Below are 14,947 nucleotides of genomic sequence, written 5' to 3'. Positions count from 1 at the left end.
ACAGACAGCACACTGGTTAGGAGCACAGCCTGGGTGTGAAGCTTGGCTCTGCCACTTGCTATCTGTGTGACCTTGGGCAAATGGCCCAGCCCACTGAGCCTCAATCTCTGCAGCTGTGACAGCCCCTACTTCACAGCACTGTTATGAGATTTCAGTGAGGTCATGCACATAAAGCCAAGCACCATGCCTGGCACACAGTCAGGCCTCAAGAAACACTGGTAACTGGCACAGAAGCTCTTCTATTTCTGAGTGCTCAGAGAGACAAGCAAAACTCAACACCAAAGCGACAGCCCCTCCACGCTGTCCAGAAGGTGGCCCAGCGGTCGCTCGTAGAGTATCACTTTGGACTTTGGAACAAATGGACTTATGGGCAGCCTTTTCAGAGCTCACCTTTCAATAATAATAATAATAGCAGCAAATACTCACATCATACTCACTATAAACCAGGCGCTGTGCTAAGAGCATTACTCATTTGATTCTTTCAACAACAAGGTTGGTACTTTATTACCCTATCTTACAGATGAGAAACTGAGGCACAAGGTTACCATACTAATAAGTGGCAGGGTCTGAATTTGAACACCAGATTCTGCCTGGTTGCAGGATCTATGCACTTAGCCACTAGGTTACGCTGCCTCCCTTAAATAGTGAAATTTAAGAGTCAAAATAACTACTGTTCCCTCCCTCGCCCTTCTCTCCCTGCAGGCCGCTGGCCCAGATGCTCGTCCTGCACCTATACCTTGGACTCCTTCACCTCCCGGCTGAGTTGGACATCCTATCAGCCCAGGCCCATTCTGTGACCTGCCCACCCAGGTAGGTCCCCACCTTTCTGTGTGGTTGAGTTGGGCTAGATCCAGTTAAATCTTGAGATGGGACACCTTGTCAGTACTTGAACATTTGTTGATTACCAAATCTTTTCTTTTTTTTTTTTTTAAAGATTTTATTTTTTCCTTTTTCTCCCCAAAGCCCCCCAGTACATAGTTGTGTATTCTTCGTTGTGGGTTCTTCTAGTTGTGGCATGTGGGATGCTGCCTCAGCGTGGTCTGATGAGCAGTGCCATGTCCGCGCCCAGGACTTGAACCAACGAAACACTGGGCCGCCTGCAGCGGAGCGCGCAAACTTAACCACTCAGCCACGGGGCCAGCCCCTCAAATCTTTTCTTAAGGAAAAATATTCATTCACCTACAATTTGTGAGTCATCTGTAGGTGTGAGATTTACCTAAACAGGGTATGTCTGTGGCACAAATGACTACAGATTATTTTTCCAGTAGCCTAGATCAAGGAGTATCACATTAGTCAAGCAACACCCGTTTGATGAGGTAGAAGGGGTGTGCCTTCTATTCCACACGATCTCCTGACTCCTGGAAGCCAGCACAGCGGGGCTAGAAGCTCCACGCTCCTTCATAGTTTATTCAGGGTCACAAAATGCGTGTCAGCAAAGTGAGCGTGCACACGATCTGACTTGGGATCAGACATCCCTTCACTAGGTGTAGACGGAACTTAGGGATGTCCATCCACCATCACCGCTGAAAATATTATCAGTATGGTTGGTGCTACTGGCCTGTAAAGTCAAACCACATAATCAAGTGATATTGCTTCCTTCAATCCTTTTGGGAACCAGGCAAGTCATGTATGTATATGCGCACACCAGATTTGGAAGAGAGTTTACAAGAAACTCAGTGTTTTCTCCCTTAATTTTTTGTGCATTAACTTTGCTTTTGATTTGCACGTCCGCTTACGCAGACTACAAAAGGCAGGGTCACGGAAGAAAGTCTGCCAGCTTCCCGCAGCAGCAGATTTGTGATCTTCCCTTCAGATATACAATCTCAAAAGGGGAATTTCCTCGGAAGCCCTCAATGACCAACACAAAGAAAACAAAGGAAAAGAGAATTTGTGGCTATGAATCAGTCTCCGCCAATATCCACACTCCTTCACACAGACAGCCCCAGGAAACGGCTGGTCAGCCCTTCACCAGACACTGCTTTGTAAAGCCAGGCCCATTTCTTTTCAACCCTTTGCCACCTTCGGGCTGGCTCATCCTTTCACAGAGCCTGGCTCCCCCTCTGCCAGGATGCTTGCATCCTCCCACTGGTGTCTGCGGAGCTAAATCATAAACAATTGCGTCCCTGTGTGAATGAAAGGGAAAGTGCCAGTCACCGAAGCAGAAAGAAAGGCAAAAAAGTGGGGGTGGATTTAAACAGCTAGAGAAAGCACAAAGGGTTTGCATTCTGCGGAGGCACAGAGGGAGTTCTTGGACCTGAGAGGCAAGATAAGGTGGGTTCCTCTTGGGTGTCTGAAAAATAGGGACTTGATTAAATACCTGAAATTCCCGCCCCAGCACCTGGAAGTCTGACTGTTTCAAGCACTCCTGTCTTGAAGCCTTGCATACTTTGGGCATGTAATAGTGATGTGGGTGTGGCTAGCATAAATGCCAGAGAATGTGCCCAGTGGCTAGCCATTCCCGCTACTTCTCTGCTGGTGCCTATCTGGAGGGGCACTGAGATGAGGAGGTGATTTTCAAAGAAGATCAGAAAGCAAGGTAAGAAATAATCCAGGTGATCAGTGGGGCCCTCAGAATACTCTTAGATAATCCTATATTTCAGCCCAACTTCTATATCAAAAGGTTGATAAATCTAAGGTTCCCACCCAGTGGGCAGGCTATCCAAGGCAGCTGAATCTCCAGGCTACCCAAGAGGGTGATGTGACACATCAGACTCATCAGGCCGCAGCTTTGGGCTTCTGCCGAACCACAAGGACCGCATCCAGCACTTTAGTAAATGAGAACATTCTGCCCCCTCCAGTCCTCATGGCCTGGCAGTGGGAGAATGAAGATAATGGGGCAGCAGGGTGCATGATTATTTTTACAGTCTCTAAACTCTACGTGCTATTTTTACGTGCCTGTGCCATCAGCCAGCCCTGCTCCCAGAGCAGTCTACAGCTTGCTTTGAACCCAGCAGAGGTGAGCATCAGGGTGTTCACTTGCAGGAAAGCTGCCTCCAGTGGTATCTGCTCAAATGTCTTACTGCCTTAACTTTTCCCAATTTTCTTTCCTCTCCAAGCAGCCATATACTTACACTGAGATAAACACACACACACACACACACACACACCCTCAGCTCTGAATGTAACCTGCTCTCTCTCTGTTCCCCAGAACAGATATTCTGATTCTTACCTGAAATGCTTGCAGGCTGAGGGCTGTGCCTCTCTGTCCAAGGGGAAAGGGAATCCACTTGGTGTCGTCTGCTCTGTGTTTGTCACTGTCACTGTGCTGCGGCTGCTTCCCGAGCAGCCCCAAGCCAGCTCTCTGAACCTCTCGGTTACTGCAGCTCTGTGTGGGGAGAGGGGACGGGCCGTGGCATGCACATCAGGTTGCTGGTCCGCCTCCAGACGCCATGCCACAGCCCCGGCTACCAGTCCCGCAGGCTATGTTGGAAGCAGGGAGGCAGGCTAGGGCTGAGAATGTCAGCCTCTAGGTCTCTCTATGGCCTTGTTTATCAGCAGAGGGGACCTGCCTGTAGACAATCACCCACACTGACCCCACCCACCAGGATGTACAGAGAGCTCTAAATGCCCCTGACTTTGGACAGCCAGCAGCAGGCCTAGAGCTATTGGCCAGTGGGGAAGGGAGGCAGAGACAGCAGACAGCGGCAGCAACTATCCTGGGTGTTATTTTAGGGTGGTTTGTCTTGGGGCAAATGGCTAAGCCGAATGGACTACTGGCCTGTCTGAGCAGAATCCTGTTTACTTTGAGGCCTCAGTCACCAGGGCAACGGCAGGTCGTGGCTCAGAGACGCTCCTCTGGAATCAGAAAGCTGCTGGATGAAAGGGAGTCCTTTTCTGTTCTGTCATTTGGCATCCCTGCATAGGGTGTAGGTGTCTATGTGTGGCAGAGTGTGTGCGTGTCTGTCTGTCTGTCTGTGCCATTCCCAGAGCCAAGCCTTGCCCAGGGCATTTTGCAAAGCTACTCAAGGCCATGGCTATCCAGGTTAAGGCCAGGAGGGGCTGCAAAGAGAATATTTCTGTCATTCCTCACCAGTGGGCAAGACTGTTCCTGCTGAACCAGGAGAATGAACCCTCAGGTGAGCCCAGCTTCAGAGGTGGGGATTTCTTCAGCGGACCATGGGCATCATCTTTATGCCACTGTCGAGGATGCAGCAAGGAAGGAAGGAAGCTGCATGTACAAATAACTCTTTGGCTATAAGGTGGGGAATGAAGATAGACTGAAAGGATACAATCAGGAGGTATCTTTGAAGAAGCCAGATGGAAACACGATTGCTAGTTTCCTATCATTGATGAAGAGTCCCTCCTCATTATGCAGGCATTTGAACCTGGGAGGTGTGAGCATGCGTGTGTGTCTGTGTGTGCAAGCCTGCCCACCTGATGATTCAGGTAGAGATGTACAGATCGACCTCTGGGAACTAGAAATACACTTGCTGGTCTCTCTCTCCTCTGGGAAGGTGGAGGTGGAAACCTGTTCCCCAGATTGGTCATAGAGCACCCAGGGAGTCACTTAGGTGCCTCTGAAAGGAGGAGCCTCTGAGAAGCAGGTGCCCTGTCACAGGGACCTAGAGCCTCAAGCATCACATCGCTCTGATCATTGACGAGCAGCGCTCCCCTAAAAGGGACTTGAAAAATACAGAAACAGTGGATTTCCCAAACTTTATTAACCAGAACCTCCATGACCTGCCACTTCCACATATCCAAAGGTACTGACCAATTGCCTTTAAAAATAATAATCTTCCTGAGTATCTGAATGATTCCAGAGGGCCTTCTGAATCATAGAAAGATAAAAATATTTTAGACAATCATCTTCTAAATATTGGAGAATTGTTACGCTATCTACAGTATGCATGTTAACTCTTCTTAACCACATGGAATGAGAGATTTTCAAGTTGGGAAACACCCTAAAAATCCTGAGGATAGAGATGCAGCTGAGTGTCTCACCCAGGTTGCACCCCTAAAGTGTTCACTGTGACTAAAACCAGGTCTCCCTACCTCAGGTTAACACCCTTGAACCTGCCCACACTGTGTGGTTGACCATTCCTGGCAACTCAGCTCTGCGGGGCTCCCAGGGCCCTCTCTCGAGACGAGATTAATGACAGTCTCCTACAGCACCTTCCCTGCAAGCCGACAAGATCATCACGACACTCAAACGTGTCAAAGTGGGTGAAAGCACCTTGAAAACTGGCAATGCGAGTGTAAGTCAGTATTTTAGTTTCACTTCTCCATTACACCCAGTCGTGAAATGCTGTTAAAAACAAAACAAACCCACACAGCTTTTAGGCAAATTACAACCCCTAGCTACTGATATAAACTAATTTCTCTACTACACATTGAGTGTTTGGAAATGTTACTGCCCAAATACTGGGAAATCATTAATCCTCGATTCCCTAAAGTATTTACGGTAATGTAATTCCCCTTAGTGCTGAAACTTTTTAAAATTGCACTTTAACATCCATATTTATTTCAACTTCCATGTCAAGTGTCTAGATTTATCTTTTAAATAATATACATTCAGGTTTTTTTGAGCCACAAGACTCGATAATGTTAATGTTTGGGGCCCCACTGTTATTTAGCGTGGGAAGGCCCTGGAGGTCACTGAGTCTAAAAGTCTGGCCTCAGAATAGCCCTCCAGCTCGGGGCCAGGAAATAGTCCATGAAAATAATAGCTGTTGAAGCTGCTTATTAAGCATCCACAATACGCTAGATCCCATACAGTGTATGTAACAGAGACCCTATCTTCCCTCCAAGCACTTAGACCACATTTAAAGCCATTTCTGCAGTGATTAAAATCCTATATGCGAGGCTACTAGCACTGCAGAGGGGTGGGTCCGAAAAAGAAAGAAAATGACAGATTTGGAGGACCAAGAAAATTCCTAGTAGATGCCTGGTAGATTCATTCACAGAGGTGTGGCCTTGGCCAGAGGCATCCTCATCTAAAATGTTGTGGCTGGTGCCGGAGGTGAGATTTTCCTTCCCCGACCTAAGAGATTGACTCACCACCGAGCACTTCAGCGGTTACTATTACAGGAAGTGGCTCTAAACCTCGTGTAAGAGCTTCAGAAGGCCGATAAAGGTAGAATGCGGTGTTTCTGTGGTTTTACTTATTCTGTTCTCGGTACTCTGAAAATCAGACATAAAACTATCACTATTTAACTGCACCAACTTGAAAGAATCAGTGCATGATAGAATCCGCAGGATTCAAAATGCTCCCAATAAATAAATTTTCTTCCTCTCCGGGCATAACATATAAAGCCTGGGCTTCTTGTCCTTGAATCTTGAGGCTGACATTCAATGTTTGCTTTAAAATTTCCCCTTCGTTCATCCTGTTTACATAAATGATAGGTGAAACACACACCAGACACACTGCATTTTCTTTCTAATCTCATTTGACCTTGTTCGGACACAACAAATCCTAATCAGCTGACAGGAAAAATCAGATGCTGCATGCCACTCGCTCCCCCCAGCAAAGTGTTTCCTTCTGTTTATGCCCAATCATGCAATTAAACGAAGAGCACGCTGGCCTCATGGTGAACCAGCTGCCAAGATGACGGAGGGGAGCCAGCTGACAAACAGGACACAGGGAAATGAGGCAGACATTCACAGGAAATTGTATTAGTTGCCCAAGGAGACTCGACAGCCACAAACATCACCAGAGCTGCAGGACAGAAAGGGGGTCCAGTGGTTCTCAAGTGGGAAGGTGCCTCGCCCTGATCCCACTGTAATGCAAGAACAGGAGCTCACCTCAATATGTCAGCCTGGCTCTCTAGCAGCTTCCAGGGAGGATGCTTGGAAAGGGTTATGCCCATGAGAGGTGGGCTTCCTCTCTCTGATATCGATCACCCATTGCCTATTCTATTTTATATTTTCCTCGATCTCGATTTTTATTTTAAAATATTTTATCTCTATATAAAAGTAATGCTTCATGCACATGATAAAATGCACAACAAACAAACACATAGAGACAGAGATTGGATTGGTGATTACCACAGGGGAAGGGGGAGGCAGGAGGTGAAAAGGGTGATTAGGCACATGTGTGTGGTGATGGACTGTAATTAGTCTTTGGGTGGTGAACATGTTGTAATCTACACAGAAATCAAAATATAATAATGTACATCCGAAATTTATAGAATGTTATAAACCGAGGTTACCACAATAAAAAATTTTTAATAAATAAACAATAAAATAAAATATTTTATCTTTAAATAAAAGTAATGCTTCATGCATATGATAAAAATGCACAATTTAGGGCAAACACCGTGGTCGAGTGGTTAAAGTCCCATGCACTCCACTTTGACAGCCCAGGGTTCACATGTTTGGATCCCAGGGCCAACTTACTCCATCCATCAGCCATGCTGCGGTGGCATCCCACATAAAATGGAAGAGGATTGGAACAGATGTTAGCTCAGGGCCAGTCTTCCTCAGCAAAAAATAAGTAAACAAAAATTTTAAAATGCAGCAGCCAGCCCATAGCATAGTTGATAAGTTCACATGCTCCACTTCAGTGGCCCGGGGTTCTCAGGTTCAGATCCCAGGCATGGACCTAGCACTGCTTGTCAGGCCATGCTGTGGTGGCATCCCACATAAAACGGAGAAAGACTGGCACAGATGTTAGCTCAGCAACGGTCTTCCTCAAGCAAAAAAAGGAAGATTGGCAACAGTGTTAGCTCAGGGCCAATCTTGCTCACACACAAAAAAATTAAAAATGCACAATATACAGAACAGTATAAAATGACCCTCACTAACCTCCTTCTCCCCAAAGACAACCACTCTTTCTTTTTTAAATTGAGGTATAATTAACATAACACTATATTTGTTTCAGGTGTATAATGTAATGATTCAATATTTGTATATATTGCAAAATGATCACCACAATAAGTCCAGTTAACACCCATCACCATACCTAGTTACAATTTTTTTTTCTTGTAATAAGAAATTTCAAGATCCACTCTCCCATCTACTTTCAAATATGCGCTACGGTATTATTAACTATAGTCACCATGCTGTACATTACATCCACGTGGTTTATTCATTTTATAACTGGAAATTTGTACCTTTTGACTCGCTTCACTCACTTCACTCACACCCCACCCCCCACCTCAGGCAATCACCGATCTGTCTCTATATCTATGAGCTCAGCATGTTGTTTGTTTGTTTTTTAGATTTCACACATAAGCGAGATCTTACGACATCCATCTCCCTCTGTCCGAACCATTCTACGCAGCACAAGGCTCTCAAGGTCCACTGGTGCCCCAGCAAATGGCAAGACTTCACTCCCTCTATGGCCAAAGAATATTCCATCATATATTTATACACCAGATTTTCCTTTTATGCATTCATTCTTTACTCTTTCATCCACTGATGAACACTTAGGCTGTCTCCATGTCTTGGCTGTTGTAAACAATGCTGCTATGAACATAGGGGTGCAAATATCCTTTCAAGTTAGTCAAAGACACTCACTCAACTTTTTTTTCTGGATCCTTTCAGGAAAAAAAAAGTCTTTATATACCTGAATGTGTGTATACTTAAGAGCAATTTCCTATGTGCAGTGTCCCGCATTGTCGGTTTGTTTTTCACTTAGTAATAGGTCTTTGCACATTGTTGCAGTCCATCCAAGCACCAATATTCCCTGCCTGGATTAGTGCAATAGCCTCCGAGCTGACCGCCCTGCCTCTACCCTAACCCCTGCAGTTCATTCCAGAGGGATCCTGCTAAAACGTAAATCAGATCATGTCCCTATTTTTTCCAACTGTCCAGTGTTCATCCCTCTGCACTTCTCCAGACACACTTCTCCTCACGTGGGCCAAGCATGGTCCCACTTCAGGGCCTTTGCACTTGCTGTTCCCTCTGCCTGAAGTGTACGCATTTATTTTCTGCCCCTCAATTCTTTGCGTGGCTGGCTTTCTTGTTCTGGTCTCATTGCAGACCACGCCTCCCTCACCACCTGTTCTGCATCAGCCTCTCATCACTGTCCTTCTCATCCTCTGCTTTCTTTTTATTCATAGCCCTTACTACTATCTGAAAATTATCATATTCAGTTTTTTGTGTTTTCTGTGTCCCCATACCACACACTGGAATGTAAACTCCACGGGGTTTTATCTGTCCTTTCACCATTGTATTCCCCATACCTAGACCAGTGGTTCTCAAACTTGAATGTGCATTAGAATCACCTGGAGGGTTTGTTAAAACACAGATTGCCGGGCCCCAACTCCAGAGCTTCTAATTCAGCAGGTCTGGGGATGGACGTGGGAATTTGCATGTCTGACGAGTTCCCAGGTGATGCTGATGCTGCTGGTCCGGGGACCACCTTGGAGAAGCACCAGTCTAGACGACGCCTGCGCACAGTGGGTAGTGCAAATATATTTATTACAGGAACATATGAGTCTGCACCTAAGCATCTGCCACCTTCTTTGTATTGGCAGTTTTATTTCCACTTTATCATTTATTTATATTTATTGGCCTGTAAGCCTCCTCAAATTCTTTGTGACAGGAGGGCACCACATTTTTTTCAGCTAAAATGATTTATTAGTTCCACTGATTTGTCAGCAGATAATTAAAAACCTAAAGTTTTCTAGTGCCAAGGGGAGCCAGTGAGAGTCACTTCTTGTTCTCTGCCTCAGCAAAATGTCAAAGCAAAGGGTGGTGCAACTCTCACTTGACATGTGGCAGAAAATGTTCCCAAGGAGGAACCACTCAGGCCTCCACTGTGATTGTGTATAACTTCCCTGTTGGCTCGGATTTGGCCTCGCTGCATTGGAATGTACACAACTAAGCTACCTGGACGCCAGCTTACGCAATGTAGAGAGCCCAGTGGTTTTTCTGTGAGTCACAAAACCCCTTGAGAATCTGACAAGATCTAAACCCTGTTCCCCAGAAAAATAAACATACACACATACCCTCACACATTTTTTTTACATTTAATTTCAGGAAGTTACGAGATATCCCAAGTCCATTCTAACCCCAAATTTAAAACCCCTCATTTAATAACTAGCTATCTATTTGGCAAAAGGGACAAAAACAACCAGGATCCCCAGTTTGTTATTTAAATTCTTGAGGAATCAGAGATTTAAATGTAAGAAGACAAACTTTAGAGGAAAACACTAATTACCAAGATTTATAATCTTAGAAGGGAGAACGCTTTTTGAAACATGATTTGAAACCCAGAAACGAACATAGAATAGCGAGATTGAGTCCATAAAATTTAAAATCATCTCTATAGGAAAGAGCGGGGAAAATTGTCCTAGTTCAGACTCTGGGGAGACATCTAGGTACTCTGTCTTTCCATCTATAGTCTTTCCACTTGAATTGTCTGGGTGGCCTGTGGCCAGGCTCCGTGGGGACAAGACCTAAGCTAATCAGAGCGGACAGGGAGAGACCACATCCTTCAGTGAAGCCCTGTCGCTGGGTTCATTATTTCATTAGCCATGGTTTGGGTTTTTAAACAACTTTATTGAGATAAAATTCACATACCATACAGTTCACCCATTCAAAGTATACAATTAAGTGATGTTAGTATATTCACATGTTTGTGCAACCATCACCATTATCTAGTTTTAGAACATTTTTGTCATCCCCAAAAGAAACCCCATACACATTAGCAATCACTTCCCATTCCCCACTCCCACCAGGGCTAGGCAACCACTCCTCTACCTTCTGTCTCTATGGAATTGCCCATTCTGGTCATCTCATATAAATGGAATCATACACTCTGGGCTTCCTTCCCTTAAAAAACATAATGTCTTTGAGGTTCATCCATGTTGTAGCATGTATCAGAACTTCATTCCTTTTTATCGCTGAATAATATTTCATTGTATGGATATGCCACATGTCATTGATCCATTCATCAGTTAATGGACATCTGGCTTGTTTCCTCTGGCTACTGTGAATAATGCTGCTATGAATCTTTGTGTACAGTTCTTGTGTGAATATACGTTTTCATTTCTCTTGGGTCCAGCAGTGGTTTTTCTCTTAACGATTTACCCAAAGAATTTTACTTAGCCTATATAATTCTTTGGGTTTTAATTCTTTTCTATCATAACCTCATGGAGAAGCAAGCAGGCTTGGATTCTGAAGAACTCTGAGCTCTTCTAGCCCCAGTCCGGGCCTTTCTCTGCATCTATGTAATCTGGGACGTGATTCAATCTCTCTGTGCCTCGGTTGTGAGAACACCAGCTCTCTGACCTCTCACGGGATATTGTGAGGATTAATGACATAAATCAAACAGGATCTGCTCTTGAGAAGATGCTAACCCATATGATAAGATAGTGTACATCAGAGAAACAAGATCCCTGGGACCTTCATCGTCACCACGTGACTGCGTCAGCCAAGAGGCCAGTGGCTGGATATTGAGGCACAGATATAAAAAATACACCCCATTTTCTCTAGATTTTGGTTTCCTTTGCTCTCCAAATCCTGAAAGCCACTCTCTGAGGAAGCCCTCTGCCTTGTCGCCCTGGAGCGGGAGAAATGTCAGGGCCATGCCTAACGACAGGCAGCCAGAGGAGCAAGCTTGAATTCTGAGGCCCACTCCCCAGCTAATGATTACCCGAAGACCACTCTACCCTCATTCAATCAAAGGCACCTTGCTCCCTACAGAGCCCAGAGGCACCTCCTTTTGTGAAATCCCTGTGCCCCTGACCTTCTTGTTGGCTCTGGGATTGGTGTGTGACCCCTCATCCCTGGGTACAATCTAATAAGGACCCCCCATAGAGGCTCTGGGAGCCCAAGTGGCAGAAGAGGGGTCTAAAATATCTGATTCCTTGTGCTCTGCGACCAATCACCCATGCTTCTTGCTCTTTAAAATCAGGCTGGAGGAAGCTCCCCTGATAAGCATGGAAATAATTAATTTAGTAGGGAAGGAGAAGGCAGGCATGCCTGGGTTCTCACTCTCAAGTCAGCACTTACTAGTTGTATGATCTAGGACAAGTGTCTAAGTTTTCTAAGACTCAGTTTCTCCGTCTATGAAATGGGGATAAAAGCAGTATTTGCCTTGTAGGGTCGTTGTGAGGATGATCTGAGACAATGCATGTAGGGACTCCAGCATACATTCAGAGATCAATCAGTGTTTGCTATAGTTATTAAATTACTTTTTAAATCAGAATTAAGGACCTCAAGTCATTTAGCCATCATCTCGAAGCTATTTAGGCAGGCTAGTTTTCTATTGCTCAATTAATTGGAAGCACTTAATTGGGCACCTACTATGTGTTAGACACCACAGAGAGGGCTGGGGGAAAAACCTGATTTTCCCCCTAGAAATATAAAATTCAAGTAGGGAAAGAAACTAAGATACGGGACGTTCTTAAAGGACATGTAAACAGTGAACTGTAATACTGAGAGTCCATGCTGATCAGGTTCAGCAAGGGAGTCAACAGAAAAGACTCGACAGGCCAGATAAGGCCTCAGAGGGGAGGCAGCACCGAAGCTGGCTCTTGAAAGGCAGGATGGGTTCACATCACAGAGCAGAGTGCAACACAACTGGGAGAAGGTGGAGGAGGAGGGGAGGGACCTGTGCGAGCACAGGCATGTTGGGGGCCCAGTGGGTCTGGGTATGGTGGGTGGCCTGGGGACGGAGCCAGAGAGGAGATTTCTGGGGTCTTTCCCACTATCAGTAGTCTCTAGGGATGACATTCCATGGGGTCTTTTAGTCACCTCTTCTACTAACAATTACCCTGCCTATGAGACTTGCTGTCACTAATAAATTTTTGTGGGCTTTAAGAGGGAAAAGGAGGAGGAGCTATGTTGGAGGCACTTTGACTCTTAATCTAGACCATTGCAAAAAGAGCAACACAGAGTGGCAACCTTGACCTTAGCCATCCTGCATCCAGCCCCTTCTCCTAGGACTAGCACCTTAATTGTCTTTGGGGACCCAGACCTTCCTTGCTTTCAGTTCATATGGTTTTGCATGGGGATGGCTACACTCCTACAGAGGGATGGGCACAACACCCATATTGGTTCAGTGGGACCCTGAAACTCAAGCTACAACAGCTGAGAAAGGGAAGTGGCTGTTCTTGTAGGGTGGCTGTGCCAGGAAGATGTCAGCCTGGGGCTGCTGGCAGCCATCTTGCCACCAAGACAGGTGATGGGAATAGAATGACACCGGGATGCAAAGTCAACAAATAGAGACAGAGTCAGGATGCCATTGTCTGAGCACCTGGAACCCACCATACTAAAGCCCTGGCCTTTTTTTGCCTAAGTCTAGTCAAACTGAGTTTCAATCCATTGTCACTAAAAGAATCCTGACTTTATTCAAGTAGTTATCTTGTTCCCACCAGAATCTTGCTGGCTTCTTCTTAGCATAGATATTTGTAGTCCTAGCTAAGGGGCAATGTGTGTCAAGGAGCAATGGTACACATGTGCAAGCGATGGAGACATCTATACATCCTCCTAAATAGGCCCAGGTACATGTCGTGTGCGTGCTTGGGAGTGCAGAGACATCAGAAGGGAAACCAAGACTCTGCAAAATTTTTCTCTCTTCTTCGTCCTTTGCCTCAGTTTACAGAGCAATTCTCCCCCAAACCCTTTATTTTACTTCTCTTGTTGTCAACCAAAGAAAGGAGTTCTTGGACCTGTTAAGTATATTTTGTAGGGCTCTAAGAAGCCAGGAAGAGAGAGAGAAGAGGCTGTGGAGAGAGGAAACCTTGCATATCCCATTTTTGTTGTTTTCCTTTTGCCCAATAACGAAGAATCAGCTAGCATCCTTTAATTTATTCCCTATTTCATGCAGGGCATTTTAAAACTAAGCATTAACTCTACTGTAATGGGATTTGTCTAATGATTTCCTGGGAAGCGTCCTCTTGGAGCTCAGCAAAGATAATTCACTTGGTAGGAGACACTTCCTGCTTCCCTGCTAAGAGCTAGACCTACCCAGTTCTTTCTGGGAGCAAACAGGCCTCCGAAAGAGAGAAGGGAGTACAGGAATGTTTTAAGCTAGCATCCATCACATAGACTCAAGCCTGCCACAGACCCTGATCAGGGAGGAGAAGAGGAAGAATGGGGGTGGGGGAGAGCATTCATACTGAGCGCAAGCACGAAGCCAAGCAGAAAGTCCATAGAAATCCGAAACCCCTGGAGAAACCGATGCACTCACCTCTCTGCTTCGGCTGTGGGGCACTGTCTTTCTGGGGCGACGGCAGCTGCATCAGCCTACAGCATCCACGCTGTCCTACCCAGACCGCTGCAGGCAGGCTGCTGCAGGAGGGAGTTCCCATTCTCCATCAGAAGGGCGTGTCCTTCCACAAAAGGAGGCAATGCCCTTATTCCCCTGGAGTCGAGGCTGTTGGATCTGCTTGTCCTCTCTCTCCTGCTCTCTCTCTGGTGTGAATGGAGCTCAAGGGAGCCCCAAGAGAAGGGCTGAGTGCAAACCACACACCACACCCGCCCTGATACAGGTTGTCCTTCCAGCCTTGGGGAGCCTGGGGGGAGGCAGTGGAGTGTGTCGTGAGGCCACCCTCTTGGGGCCCTCCCAGTGTGGCTGATGCTGGTACCCACAGAAAGCCCAAGGACAAGCACTTGCATATTTCTTTCTCCCCCTTTCATGTGATCTTATTTTTGGACTGGACACAAAAGCTATTTGCGGGCTGGAGAGCTGCCAGGTGAAAGGACAGTTCTCTCATCCAAGCTGTCTCCATGCCTCTCTCTGAACTGGTCCCTGTCACCTTTCCCATGTAAGGCAGAGGGTGGGGGTCTTGCTCCAAGCCTTACTTTTAGTGTATCCCAGCAATTTATCCAAATTACCAATTCTTTTTCAATCAGTTCATCCCCACCCTTTGAGGTTTCACAGAAGATAAATGTAATGAGAAGAGTCATTGCTTTTATGTCTGAGGCTGGTGGTCATGTCACATCTCGACATACGTATGGCCGTCACATACACACTACTTTAGACACAGAGACCATCTTACTAACACTAGGCTGGGACCCCCCAGTCCTGGAAGGCACCGTGAGCAATGTTGAG

The 14,947-nt window shown here is 45.9% G+C and overlaps 1 protein-coding gene and 1 long non-coding RNA gene across 12 annotated transcripts in view; one reads left to right on the top strand and one right to left on the bottom strand.

Moving 5' to 3' along the window:
• FGF1 (fibroblast growth factor 1) overlaps positions 1-14,538 on the bottom strand; it is a 96,023-nt gene extending 81,485 nt beyond the window's left edge. For 3 of the 11 annotated variants that reach the window (XM_070517266.1, XM_070517272.1, XM_044780689.2), the window contains exon 1: positions 14,084-14,534. The gene's annotated coding sequence lies outside the window, so the exon portion shown is untranslated. Of the gene's footprint in view, positions 1-3,169; positions 3,326-9,167; positions 9,333-14,083 lie in introns of those variants that run through there. The other 8 variants (XM_070517273.1, XM_070517277.1, XM_014850268.3 and 5 more) reach the window with 7 other exon arrangements.
• Positions 2,448-9,168, top strand: LOC123290156 (uncharacterized). The gene is made up of 3 exons (XR_006534511.2): positions 2,448-2,536; positions 4,998-5,195; positions 8,160-9,168. It is a non-coding gene; the product is annotated as an uncharacterized lncRNA (long non-coding RNA).
• Positions 14,539-14,947: the final 409 nt, after the last annotated feature.

The sequence above is a fragment of the Equus asinus genome, chromosome 9 (genome assembly GCF_041296235.1).
Source record: "Equus asinus isolate D_3611 breed Donkey chromosome 9, EquAss-T2T_v2, whole genome shotgun sequence".
Taxonomy (NCBI): Eukaryota; Metazoa; Chordata; class Mammalia; order Perissodactyla; family Equidae; genus Equus; species Equus asinus.
The sequence above is the reverse complement of the archived record's forward strand: the minus strand, read 5'-3'. Positions and strand labels throughout refer to the sequence as shown.